This window comes from Lolium perenne, chromosome 2 (genome assembly GCF_019359855.2).
Source record: "Lolium perenne isolate Kyuss_39 chromosome 2, Kyuss_2.0, whole genome shotgun sequence".
Lineage (NCBI taxonomy): Eukaryota > Viridiplantae > Streptophyta > Magnoliopsida > Poales > Poaceae > Lolium > Lolium perenne.
The window spans coordinates 75,741,692-75,755,029 of NC_067245.2; the positions used below are offsets into that span (position 1 = coordinate 75,741,692).

Sequence of the window (13,338 nt, forward strand, 5' to 3'; positions counted from 1 at the left end):
TCAATTTCTAGCATCTTTTCTTCATTAGATGAAGCATATCTACCATAAGAGTTACCATTAGCAGGATATGGCCTAGAATCATTATTTTTAATGAAATTCACATCAACATATTCTCTTTGAGCAACCAATGACGCTAACGGAACATTATTAGAATTAACATTAGGCCTACCATTCACAAGCATAGACATAATAGCATCAATCTTATCACTCAAGGAAGAGGTTTCTTCGACAGAATTTACCTTCTTACCTTGTGGAGCTCTTTCCGTGTGCCATTCAGAGTAGTTGATCATCATATTATCAAGAAGCTTTGTTGCTTCACCAAGAGTGATGGACATAAAGGTACCTCCAGCAGCTGAATCCAATAAATTCCGCGAAGAAAAATTTAGTCCTGCATAGAAGGTTTGGATGATCATCCAAGTAGTCAGTCCATGGGTTGGGCAATTTTTAACCAGAGATTTCATTCTTTCCCAAGCTTGAGCAACATGTTCAGTATCTAATTGTTTAAAATTCATTATGCTACTCCTCAAAGATATAATTTTAGCAGGGGGATAATATCTACCAATAAAAGCATCCTTGCATTTAGTCCATGAATCAATACTATTCTTAGGCAGAGATAGCAACCAATCTTTAGCTCTTCCTCTTAATGAGAAAGGGAACAATTTTAGTTTAATAATATCACCATCTACATCTTTATATTTTTGCATTTCACACAATTCAACAAAATTATTAAGATGGGCAGCAGCATCATCAGAACTAACACCAGAAAATTGCTCTCGCATAACAAGATTCAAGAAAGGTGTTTAATTTCAAAGAATTCTGCTTTGTAGTAGCAGGTGGAGCAATAGGTGTGCATAAGAAATCATTATTATTTGTGGTTGTGAAGTCACACAACTTAGTATTTTCAGGGTTGGCCATTTTAGCAACAGTAAATAAAGCAAACTAGATAAAGTAAATGCAAGTAACTAATTTTTTTGTGTTTTCGATATAGCAAACAGGATAACAAGTAAAGTAAAACTAGCAACTAATTTTTTTGTATTTTGATTTAGTGCAGCAAACAAAGTAGTAAATAAAACTAAGCAAGACAAAAACAAAGTAAAGAGATTGAGAAGTGGAGACTCCCCTTGCAGCGTGTCTTGATCTCCCCGGCAACGGCGCAGAAAAGTCGCTTGATACGCGTTCAACACGCGTCCGTTGGGAACCCCAAGAGGAAGGTGTGATGCGTACAGCGGCAAGTTTCCCTCAGTATGAAACCAAGGTTATCGAACCAGTAGGAGCCAAGAAGCACGTTGAAGGTTGATGGCGGCGGGATGTAGTGCGGCGCAACACCAGGGATTTCGGCGCCAACGTGGAACCTGCACAACACAACCAAAGTACTTTGCCCCAACGAAACAGTGAGGTTGTCAATCTCACCGGCTTGCTGTAACAAAGGATTAACCGTATTGTGTGGAAGATGATTGTTTGCAGAAAACAAGAGGAACACGTATTGCAGTAGATTGTATTTCAAGAAAGAGAATTGGACCGGGGTCCACAGCTCACTAGAGGTGTCTCTCCCATAAGATAAACTGGATGTTGGGTGAACAAATTACAGTTGGGCAATTGACAATTAATGACAGCATGACCATGCACATACATATCATGATGAGTATAGTGAGATTTAATTGGGCATTACGACAAAGTACATAGACCGCCATCCAACTGCATCTATGCCTAAAAAGTCCACCTTCAGGTTATCATCCGAACCCCCTCCAGTATTAAGTTGCTAACAACAGACAATTGCATTAAGTATTGCGCGTAATGTAACTAGTGACTACATCCTTGAACATAGCACCAATGTTTTATCCCTAGTGGCAACAGCACATCCATAACCTTAGAGGTTCTTGTCACCCCTCCAGATTCACGGAGACATGAACCCACTATCGAGCATAAATACTCCCTCTTGGAGTTACTAGCATCAACTTGGCCAGAGCATCTACTAATAACGGAGAGCATGCAAGATCATAAACAACACATAGATATAACTTTGATAATCAACATAACAAGTATTCTCTATTCATCGGATCCCAACAAACGCAACATATAGAATTACAGATAGATGATCTTGATCATGTTAGGCAGCTCACAAGATCTGACAATGATAGCACAATGGTTAGAAGACAACCATCTAGCTACTGCTATGGACCCATAGTCCAGGGGTAGACTACTCACACATCACACCGGAGGCGACCATGGCGGCGTAGAGTCCTCCGGGAGATGATTCCCCTCTCCGGCAGGGTGCCGGAGGCGATCTCCTGGATCCCCCGAGATGGGATCGGCGGCGGCGGCGTCTCTGGAAGGTTTTCCGTATCGTGGCTCTCGCATCGGGTTTTCGTCACGGAGGCTTTAAGTAGGCGGAAGGGCAGGTCAAGAGGCGGCACGAGGGCCACACACCACAGGGCCGCGCGGCCAAGGGGGGGCCGCGCCGCCCTAGGGTGTGGCCCCCTCGTGGCCCCTCTTCGTCTCTTCTTCGGACTTCTGGAAGCTTCGTGGCAAAATAGGACCCTGGGCGTTGATTTCGTCCAATTCCGAGAATATTTCGTTACTAGGATTTCTGAAACCAAAAACAGCAGAACAAAGAATCGGCACTTCGGCATCTTGTTAATAGGTTAGTTCCAGAAAATGCACGAATATGACATAAAGTGTGCATAAAACATGTAGATAACATCAATAATGTGGCATGGAACATAAGAAATTATCGATACGTCGGAGACGTATCACACCAAAAGGCTATTATCATTATAATCATCATAAATAGGAGGCAAAGTATCATCAAAGAAAATTTCCTCCTCAATGCCCGGGGGACTAAAAATATCATGCTCGTCAAAACCAGCTTCCCCAAGCTTAGAATTTTCCATAGCATTAGCAACAGTAGTGTTCAAAGCATTCATATTAATAACATTCCCATTAGCATGCATATAAAGTTCCATGGGTTTTTTAATTCTCTCTTCAAACACATCATGTCCTAATTCAAGATAAAGTTCATAAAGATCTCTCATATTTTTGTTGTTTTCCATTATGCCTAACTAGTGTAAACAAGAAACAAAAAGATGCAATTGCAGGATCTAAAGGAAATAGCTTCGAGCACAAACACAACGGCGCCGTAAAAGCATCACATTACCGGAACCGAAGTATGAGTGCCTTTTACCTTTCCTCCCCGGCAACGGCGCCAGAAAAGTGCTTGATGTCTACGGGAGCTTCTATTCTTGTAGACAGTGTTGGGCCTCCAAGAGCAGAGGTTTGTAGAACAGCAGCAAGTTTCCCTTAAGTGGATCACCCAAGGTTTATCGATCTCAGGGAGGAAGAGGTCAAAGATATCCCTCTCATGCAACCCTGCAACCACAAAGCAAGAAGTCTCTTGTGTCCCCAACACACCTAATAGGTGCACTAGTTCAGCGAAGAGATAGTGAAATACAGGTGGTATGAATAAGTATGAGCAGTAGCAACGGCGCCAGAAAAGTGCTTGCTGGCGTGTAGTTGATGGTGGTAATATTGCAGGCAGTAGAAACGCAGTAAAACAGTAAACAAGCAGCGATAGCAGTATTTGCGAACAAGGCCTAGGGATCATACTTTCACTAGTGGACACTCTCAACATTGATCACATAACAGAATAAATAGATAGATGCTAGACTCTACACCCTCTTGTTGGATGATGAACACAACTAACTGCGTAGGATTACACGAACCCTCAATGCCGGAGTTAACAAGCTCCACAATATTCGATGTTCATATTTAAATAACCTTAGAGTGCATGACAGATCAACATAACCAAACCAAGTACTAACATAACATGCACACTGTCACCTTCACGCTACGAAAGGAGGCATAGATCACATCAATACCATCATAGCAATAGTTAACTTCATAATCTACAAGAGATCACAATCATAGCCTACGCCAAGTACTAACACGATGCACACACTGTCACCTTTACACCGTGCAGGAGGAATAAACTACTTTAATAACATCACTAGAGTAGCACATAGAATAGTAGTGATATAAAACTCATATGAATCTCAATCATGTAAGGCAGCTCATGAGATCATTGTATTGAAGTACATAGGAGAGAGATTAACCACATAGCTACCGGTATAGCCCTTAGCCTCGATGGAGAACTACTCCCTCCTCATGGGAGACAGCAGCGTTGATGAAGATGGCGGTGGAGATGGCAGCGGTGTTGATGGAGAAGCCTTCCGGGGGCACTTCCCCGTCCCGGCGGCGTGCCGGAACAGAGACTCCTGTCCCCCAGATCTTGGCTTCGCGATGGCGGCGGCTCTGGAAGGTTTCTCGTACCGTGGCTTTTTCCGTATCGATGTTTTAGGTCAGGGACCTTTTTATAGGCGAAGAGGCGGAGTCGGAGGGTCGAAGAGGCGGTGAGGGGGTAAGGCGGCGCGGCCAGGGCCTGGGCCGCGCCAGCCACCCTCCTGGGCCCACCAGGCCCCCCCTCTGGCGACTCTCGGGTGTTCTGGAAGCTTCGTGGAAAAATAGGATGCTGGGCGTTGATTTCGTCCGATTCCGAGAATATTTCCTTACTAGGATTTCTGAAACCAAAAACAGCAGAAAACAGGAACTGGCCCTTCGGCATCTCGTCAATAGGTTAGTTCCAGAAAATGCATAATAATGACATAAAGTATACATAAAACATGTAGATATCATCAATAATGTGGCATGGAACATAAGAAATTATCGATACGTCAGAGATGTATCAGTGTGCTATCGCGAAACCTCAGTGACAAAGGGGAAAGTACAAATACATGTTTAGTGATTCATTCGGGATCATAGCACAATCATCTAGCTTAAGGCTTTGGTCTGTATTTACTTAAAAAATGTTGTTTCTTGCGACTGTGAGGACAATGGTTGGACCATTAGGCTCTTGTCACCTCTGGCTCTAGGGTGAGTGCGGCGTCCCGCTCGTCGCAGTGGATGGTGATGATGTCACCTCCGGCCCCCGGCATCTTGAAGACGTTGTAGGCGTGATGGGTTGCCGCCATGAACTGCGCCAAGGCAGGGTAGCCGAAGACGGCGTTGTATGGTAGGTTGATGTAGGCGACGTCAAAGTCGATGTGCTCGGTGCGGTAGCTCCCTGGGATACCGAACATGACAGGGAGCCACACCTACCCGATGGGCGTGGTGGTGCTGTCCGTGACCCAAGAGAAAGGCTTCGTAGCTCTCAGGCGGTCGCGGGGCATGCCCAACTTGTCAAAGGCTTCGACAGAGAGGACGTTCAAGCCCATGCAACCGTCGATGAGAGTCCGGAAGACTGTGGAGCCGTAGATGATGGGGTAGCAAACCATAGGAAGTGCCCCCACCAGGTCGGTGGTCCTGGGACGATCCCGAAAACCGAAGGAGATGGTCTGCTGCGACCACTTGAGGCGTGGTGCACATCCAGCAGGCACTGCGGTAGCGACCACTCGGGGGTCCTGCCACGGGTGCCCGGCAGGCCCTGGAGTGCTTGCTCCACTGAGGAGGCAAGCGATGTTGCAGCGAGCGGCGGCGGCCGCCTCATCTCGGGTGGCGTACTTGTTGTCCAGCGAGAAGAGCCTTCCCATCATGATACCGCTCATGGGTAAGGCGTTGAGGGCGTCACGCAGCCGGACGTGGTTGAGCCCCACCATGAAGGCGTTGTAGAGGGTGATGTCGGGGAGCCCGTTGATCCGCCGAGCAACTGACTCGAAACGCCGGACGTATGAACGGAGCCCCTCGCCGCACGCTGACGCACAACATAGAGGGTCCGTAAGGTGGCTAGGCGTTCACAGACACCTAGTGGAGCGGCTCCTCGGAGGGCGCGTCCGTTGCGACGTCTGGATGGCCCAGCCCCTGTCGCGCCTGTTGATTGTTCCGATCGCGGGCGCGTCCCTGTGAAGGGCGCAGCCGGCGCGGCCAACAAAGAGGTGCGGCGCTGGTGGCTCGGGCTCCTGGTTCAGGAGTAGAGCCGACGGCGGTGCAGGCGCATCATCGACGCCAGCCACGGGTGCTCTGGCCAGGGCGTGCGTAAGCCCTTCGATGTAGGAGAGCCATTGGTCGAGGCTGGTGCCGAGGGGGTGGGTGCGCAGGAGCTCTTGCGCCACCAAGATCGCAACCCCTAGCACGAGGTCACGACGTGGCGGGCCCCCGTCGAGCGGTCCGTCGTGACTGACCATGTTGATGAAGGTGTTGGAGAAGAACGTTGGCGTGCTTGAGTCCCCTACCTGGCACACCAAATGCCGGAGATTCGTGTCCACGAAGGAACACATGTGTCACTGAACCCAAGAGGTTCAAACACTGGGGACTCAGGATCACGTCGACGCCTTCCCAACGGTGGTACTGGAGATAGAGACACAACAGTTACCCAGGTTCAGGGCCCTTTGAGAGGTAAAACCTCTACTTCCTGCTTTGGTGGTTGTATTGCAGGTCTCTATGGAGAAGATGACCGTACAGAAGTTCTAGGGTTTGAGATCGCTAAGGATCGACCCCTTCTACACTAGCAGGGCTAGCCTTTATATAGGGGAGTTGGTCCTCTTCCCCCAAAATATCTTGAGGGGGAAGGGTTTCCACATCTCCAAACTAAGGGTGGGAAATACCCCCGCCCTTTACACGATAGACCTAGTCCATGGTCGATTAAAGCATCGGTCCATGATAGAGGGTGAGGGAGGCGGTGACGCCTTCTTTGGCAGCTTGTGCCGTCCATCTCGTCTTTACACCAAAGTGGCAAAGATAGGGCCTTGGTAGCTTGGTCCTCGACCAGCCGGTCGTTGCACCAAAGTGGTAAAAGCGGACCGTCTCCTCGGGATGGAGCATTGGGCCCAGCCTCGGCGTCATCAGCGTCCGACGGGTTTGTCCCGTAGCTCCGGTAGCACGTTCTCCTCGTCCTTGCGGGCGGGGCCCGTGAAGGTGGCATCCGATGCTTCCTTGGTTGATATTATCGTCTCCAAAGGGGATCTTTGACGTGGAGAGGCTGGTGGCTCGGGGACCTCCGCGAGGGAGTTCCTCCCCGAGCTTGTCTTCCGCTCAAGCTGTGTGTCTCCATGAGGGTTTTACGCCTCGTGAAGCCTCACTCGGGAATAGCCTCCTCGAGTGATTGCTTTCGAGTAGCCACTATGGGCCCAACAACTGTAGGTCCATGGCACCCTAGTTGTCAGGGGTCACACACACATAGCGTTCGCCGAAATGCTTCCAAGGCGCATGTTTGGGCCACGTTTGCATCTTCGCGTACAACCCAGTCACTATGCGTCGGACCGCTAGACATGGGTATAGGCGCATTTTTAACCGCCCAGTCGCAAACTGTCGCTCTATGTCCGTTTACGGGCCGTTGGAGATGCCCTGAATCCATCTATCGAGGGCAAACAAAACAATCACAACACGATATTAGGATTGAATCTTTAGCACTCTGTCTATTGAACTGAATGATGCATTCATTCCAAAAAAATGCGTAAAAAGGCAAGCTTTATTTTTTATAGAAAACAATTTAGTATTTTATATAATGTATCTTCGATGATTAAGCTATCAATGCCTACAGCCACGGGTCATGCTTAATGGGTGCTCCTTTGCGTGTACTATCGTAGTACTGTCAATGACAAGCCCGTCTAGATGATAGAGACACCACATCGGTCCAGCACCTCTCTCACCGGCACTGGACCGTCACCGAAAGCTCGATCTTGTGTCTAACTTACAACTTAAATGTGTCTAGCTACCCACGCTACGAGAGTTTAACTCCAACACGTAACGTAACACACTACAAATCTAATTTTAGCACTACTCAGGCACATATTCGAGAAATATCTCAACATCTCATGTGTCTAACGCTCAAATTGTAGGTATATGCATGTGAAACAAGTAATTTTAGCGTATAACAACTATATTCAAAGGTCGAAATGGACTAACACATATTATAACATGTATTTTATCAGGATTTCAAATTATTTTTGTTTTAAAAACACAAGGAATCTTTTTAAGTCCAAAAATGTCAGACCATCCCACTATCTAAAATTAATTTACACTGAATAGGTGAAATATTGGCAATACAATGACCAATAAGAACAAATGAGGACCATATGGACATACTGTCCGTGCGTGGCAATGGTCGTAGTGCACGTGGTACAAAAAGTCGACCGAGTGGCGCAAGCAAGCGCGAGGTGCGAGAGATGCTACCTGTTGGAGATTCCTTCAGTATCTTCTTGTAAGAGTGATATGCATCAGCAGTCCTCGAACTTACCGGCTATGTCTAAAACAGTCCTCAAACTTAGGATTTGCCTCAATGCACTCCTCCAACTTGCTCTCAATGTTCATCTACGGTCCAAAATACAGAGACTGAATCAGGCCCAACGTTCCAGGCCGGCCCACAACAGCACTTAATCTTCCTTACACGTGGGTCCCACTAATCAATGGTGGAACTATAAAACTACAGCCGCTGGGAGATGATTCGAAGTTTCAAACTCCGTATACTCCGGCCCACATTCCTAAAGACGATTGCATCAACACAGCTATTCGCTTGATGTTACAAACAGGAACGCTACTTTATTAAACGACAAAAGTCAATAAACTTCATTGCATTTGCTTAGCGACAACAAGTTCAAAAAATAATAACGACGATAGTAATTACTGTACATGAATAATAGACGACTTGTTAAATTACATTTGAAAATCGACATACTTCCATGTGTTGATTTAAGGATAGCATGTTTGAAAATCTACGAAATATATAACAACTTAGATCTATTTTTTAAACCATACATTTTTCATTAAATTTCAGAAATAATACACGTTCAGGAAATTTCAAAAATAATATGGCATTGGCGTGGCCCACGCCGACGCCAATAAGTACTTATCGGCCTAGCCGGCGCCGAAAGGCTCCCAAAATAGGTGACCAGCTGGCCTGCCGCTAGGCACTTATAGGCTTCGCTGATACCGGCGCCAATAAGTACTTATCAGCGTGTGCCAAGATGTCGTATGATTTTTGTAATTTCCCCAAAAAGTGTGTTATTTCTAAAATTTAATAAAAAAATATTATTTAAAAAATTGCACAGCTTAGATGTTAAAGCTAGTATCTCCTTAGTACAGGATCTGCACATATGGTGCTTAGAGGTACCGATGGGAATATCATTATTTCTGCGTGTCGTTTTTTGCCGCGTTGTGTTGAAGCTGTTGAAGCAGAGCTGTGGGCTTGTAAGAAGGGCTTGGAGCTAGCCTTGGAACATAGTCCGTTACCTGTGATAGTGGAGTCGGATTGCTCCCAGGTCATTCGTGTTACTTCGCTCACCGTTTCTAAACATCATTTCTGATATTAGGCTTTTATCTAATCAAGATAGATTGTGTAAGTTTGTAAAAGTAGACCATTCAAAGGTTAGGATTAGTCACTGTCTCGCAAATCTTGCGAGGGCAGAGGAGAGAACTGTCGTTTGGCGCGGTTCAGGCCCTGGTGTTGTCATTCAGGAGCTTCAGCTTGAGCTATCTGTAATTCCTACTTCATAATAAAGGTCTATTTTTACCCGCAAAAAAAACTATTCAAGAAAAATTTATATCCAGTAACCATTTCTTTGGAGCTCAAACAAATGTACTATTTGTGTATAATCAAAATCATTTTAAGAATAATACGGTAAAGGTGCAGGTATTGTATTGGGAAACACATAATCCAATTGCAAAATCTTAGTTTTAAAAGTACTGAGAACAAGTGGACGTATGTTTTTGAGGGGATTCATTTATTCTAGGTGATAGACGTGCATACAATTTTCAAAAAACGAATGGCTGGAAGATGGTCAATAGCTTGAGAACGTTAAAAGTACCACACAAACTAAATAAGAAATAATAAAGACTTAACGTCCTAGTCTGTAACCCAAAGCAGATTGAGTTGTACTGGTTCGCTCGCGTGGGATCCACCAATTGGGCTCCACTGTGGACCCGATTCCATGCCACCTTAGAGCATGTCTAACAGGCCCCGTATTTTTTCGCCCCTTAAAACGCGAGTAGAGGGCCCTGTATTCACTTTTCGCCGACCGAAAACTCGTCCGAGCTAGCAGACCCCGTATCCTCACCCCGTAAAACAGAATCATACGGAGGGTGGGGATACGGTGTCCGCTAGCTCGGACGAGTTTCCAACCCCTCAAAACAGTGTTTTTGACAACAATTTCAGACAACTATTCATCATAGTTTGATCAAACATAGCAGATAAATACACAGGTATTCCTGCCAGCATGGGTGGCAGTTGTTCAACACACACACTCACCCAAGTCCCACCTATTATTCAGTCTTGACCATAGACAACATTACTTCTGCCTCATATCAGGAACGAAGAAGCATCCATCCCCGGAACACACAATTGACAGTCAAATTCAGAGGCCACATAATCAGCAGTAAAAATAAATGTATCAACAAGCTGAAAAATTAAAGACACACAAACTGCAGCCATGGAACATACAGTTAACCAATGCAGTTCGCGTGGCAAAATCAAATCCGTCTTGGCGAGTGACTTGAGGGAGATCTCGATTTGCTTGCCACGGACGGAGCTCCATGCGTGGCTGTTGGAGTAATTGGCGATGAGCTCCATGCGGCTCAGCACCTGGATCCCCTCGCGCCTGGGCGCCAGCGGCCTGACGAATAGGAGCGTCGCGGTGAAGTTGACCTGCTCGTCGTGAGGGCATACGTACCCGAACACGCCGAAGCCGTAGTCCACCTCATCGAACCCGAGGCGGCTCCAGTCCAACAGAGTCGCCGTGCTGTAGTCCAGCGGCATGTCGGCGCGATCGACGCCGCGCATCCAGTCCGCGAACCCCGCGGCGACGGCCGTACTGACGGCGAAGGTGAGCCGGACCTCGGCGTCGTCCGGGAGCCACGGGCGCGCCCCGCCTGGCGGAGGCGGGAAACGCAAGGAGCTCGCCGGAGCGGATGGCCGTCGCAGACATCGCCGGTGGTGCGGTGCGGAGGAGATCGGGCGGGCGGCGGTGGCAGTTGGGTTTCCTGAAATCCTTCGCGCGCAGTGGATGAGAGAATGATGGTTTGGCCCTGTATTCCCCTTCCCACCCCGTACAAGTAGGGGGCGACGACCCGCCCCGTAATCCAAAACAGCAAAAAACCATACGGGGGCCGTTTTTACGGGGCGTGCTAGACGGCCGGGTAGAGCCGAAACCCTCAAATCGGCGGTTATTATACGGGTTTGCCCATTTTACGGGGTCTGTTAGACCTGCTCTTAGGAGCATACGGTGGATCTCTGTATTTTGGACCGTATATGGACATTCAAAGCAAGTTGGGGGACTGAAGTAAGGCAAATTCTAAATTCAAGGACTGTTTTAGATATAGCCGGTAACTTTAGGACTGCTGGTGCATTTCACTCTTCTTTTAACTACGATTTGTTCGGTGTGATTTGAAGTTCCCTTCAGTTTGTGCGCCGGTCCGAGCTACTATCATATATTTGCGCGGTAGACTTGCCAGCCGTTTGCCTCACAGCGCCAGCGATGGATTCTGGAGTGCACGTTCTCCTGTTCCCTTGGCCACGGCAGGGACTCATCAACCCCATGCTCCATTTCGCCACCGCCCTCGTCGACTCCGGCATCCACGTCACCTTCCTCCACACCGAGCACAACCTCCGGCTCATCACCAGGACGCCTCCGCTGCGGCTACGTTTGCTTTCTGTCCCCGACGGTCTTCCCGACGACCATCCCCGCACCTCCATGGAGCTGCTGGAATCTATGTGCACGACTGGCAGCGCCGCGTACCGTGCCCTGCTCTTGTCTCTACGGTCTGCTGCCGCTACGCCGGTGACATGCGTTGTCGCCGATTGCTTGATGCCGTTCGCCATCGAGATCGCCGAGGAGCTCGGCATCCCGGCGCTCGCCTTCGGCCCGTTCAGCGCATTTAGCCACCTGGCCATGCTGGCCGTGCCCAAGCTCGTCGAGCAAGGCCAGATCCCCTCCCGGGCAGATGATCCAGTGACCGGCGTTCTGGGGATGAAGGGCTTCCTCCGGCCACGAGATCTTCCCCGTGGACACAGTGGCGGAGCTGGTATATACTAACCCAACGGATTTCATAAAACCTTCACCAATTTGGTCTTTCACTTAGCTCATTACTGGAAGACCATAACATAACCTGTAGAGCTGACCCCAATGATCTTCTCCTCCAGCTACTGAACAAGGCCACGTGGATCCCATGGTGCTCAAGTATGCCGAGGTCATCGCTCGTAGCTGCAAGGCACGTGCGCTGATACTCAACACCGCCGCGTCCATGGAGCGGCCAGCGGTCGCCCACATCGCGTCGCGCACACGCGACGTCTTCACCATAGGCCCGCTCCACGCCAGGTCGACGTCGGCTGCCGGCGCAAGCCTGTGGCGGGAGGACAACGGGTGCATGGCGTGGCTGGATGGCCACGAGGACCGGTCCGTCGTGTATGTGAGCCTGGGAAGCCTCGCCGTGATCTCGCAAGATCAGTTCACCGAGTTCCTCTCCGGCCTCACGGTCACCGGCTACGCTTTCCTCTTTGTGCTCCGGCCTGGCATGGTCCAGGTGACTAGCTCAACGCTCTTCCAAGAAGCCGTCGGGGCAGCGGAAGCCGGTAAGGCCCGAATCGTGGAGTGGGCACCTCAGTTGGATGTGTTGCGGCACCCAGCGGTGGGCTGCTTTCTCAGTTCTCACACACGCCGGTTGGAACTCGACGCTCGAGTGCGCCGCCGAGGGAGTGCCGATGGTGTGCTGGCCATGAAGACCAACAGCCGCGTCGTCGGCGCCGTGTGGAAGACGGGGCTGGACATGAAGGACGTGTGCGACAGGGCCATCGTGGAGAGGATGGTGAAGGAGGTCATGGTGTCCGGGGAGATCAGGGCAGCGGCCCAAACGATGGCGCAGCAGTTGAGGCTTGACATCGCCGAGGGCGGATCGTCGTCATCGGAGTTGGAGCGGCTCGTCCGCTACATCAGGGAGCTCAGCATCAAGTCCGGCCGGAGGTCGATTCAGAATTAACGAAGACTAGCAAAAGCTGGACAGCCTACAAATTTACTTGCAGGTGAAATAAGTGTGCTGTTTGGTACGTACCACCTTTGTTAGTACTTAAATTTATGTATGTAGATCCTACAAGTAATCCCGGTTGTATCTGCAATTTAATCTATGCATATAATACTTCTTCTTTCGATCCATATTAGTTGCCACTAGCCACATTTTAGTTTTAAATATATATATCCATGTTAACGACAAGTAAGAGCATCTTCACCGGCGCGCCCCAAATAGTCGCCAGCAGGGGCGCCGGCACTATCGTATGTGGGAGGGGAGGGGGGCGGGGGGGGGGGGCGCCGGCACATCGTCCTCCATTTGGGGGAGGTGCTCCCACATCGGCGCGCCTCATACGAC

At 48.9% G+C, this 13,338-nt stretch overlaps 1 pseudogene; it reads left to right on the forward strand.

Annotated features, from left to right (window-relative positions):
• The first annotated feature begins 11,403 nt into the window (after positions 1 to 11,403).
• Positions 11,404 to 13,037, forward strand: LOC127330078 (myricetin 3-O-rhamnoside 1,2-glucosyltransferase UGT709G2-like; annotated as a pseudogene).
• The last annotated feature ends 301 nt before the right edge of the window (positions 13,038 to 13,338 follow it).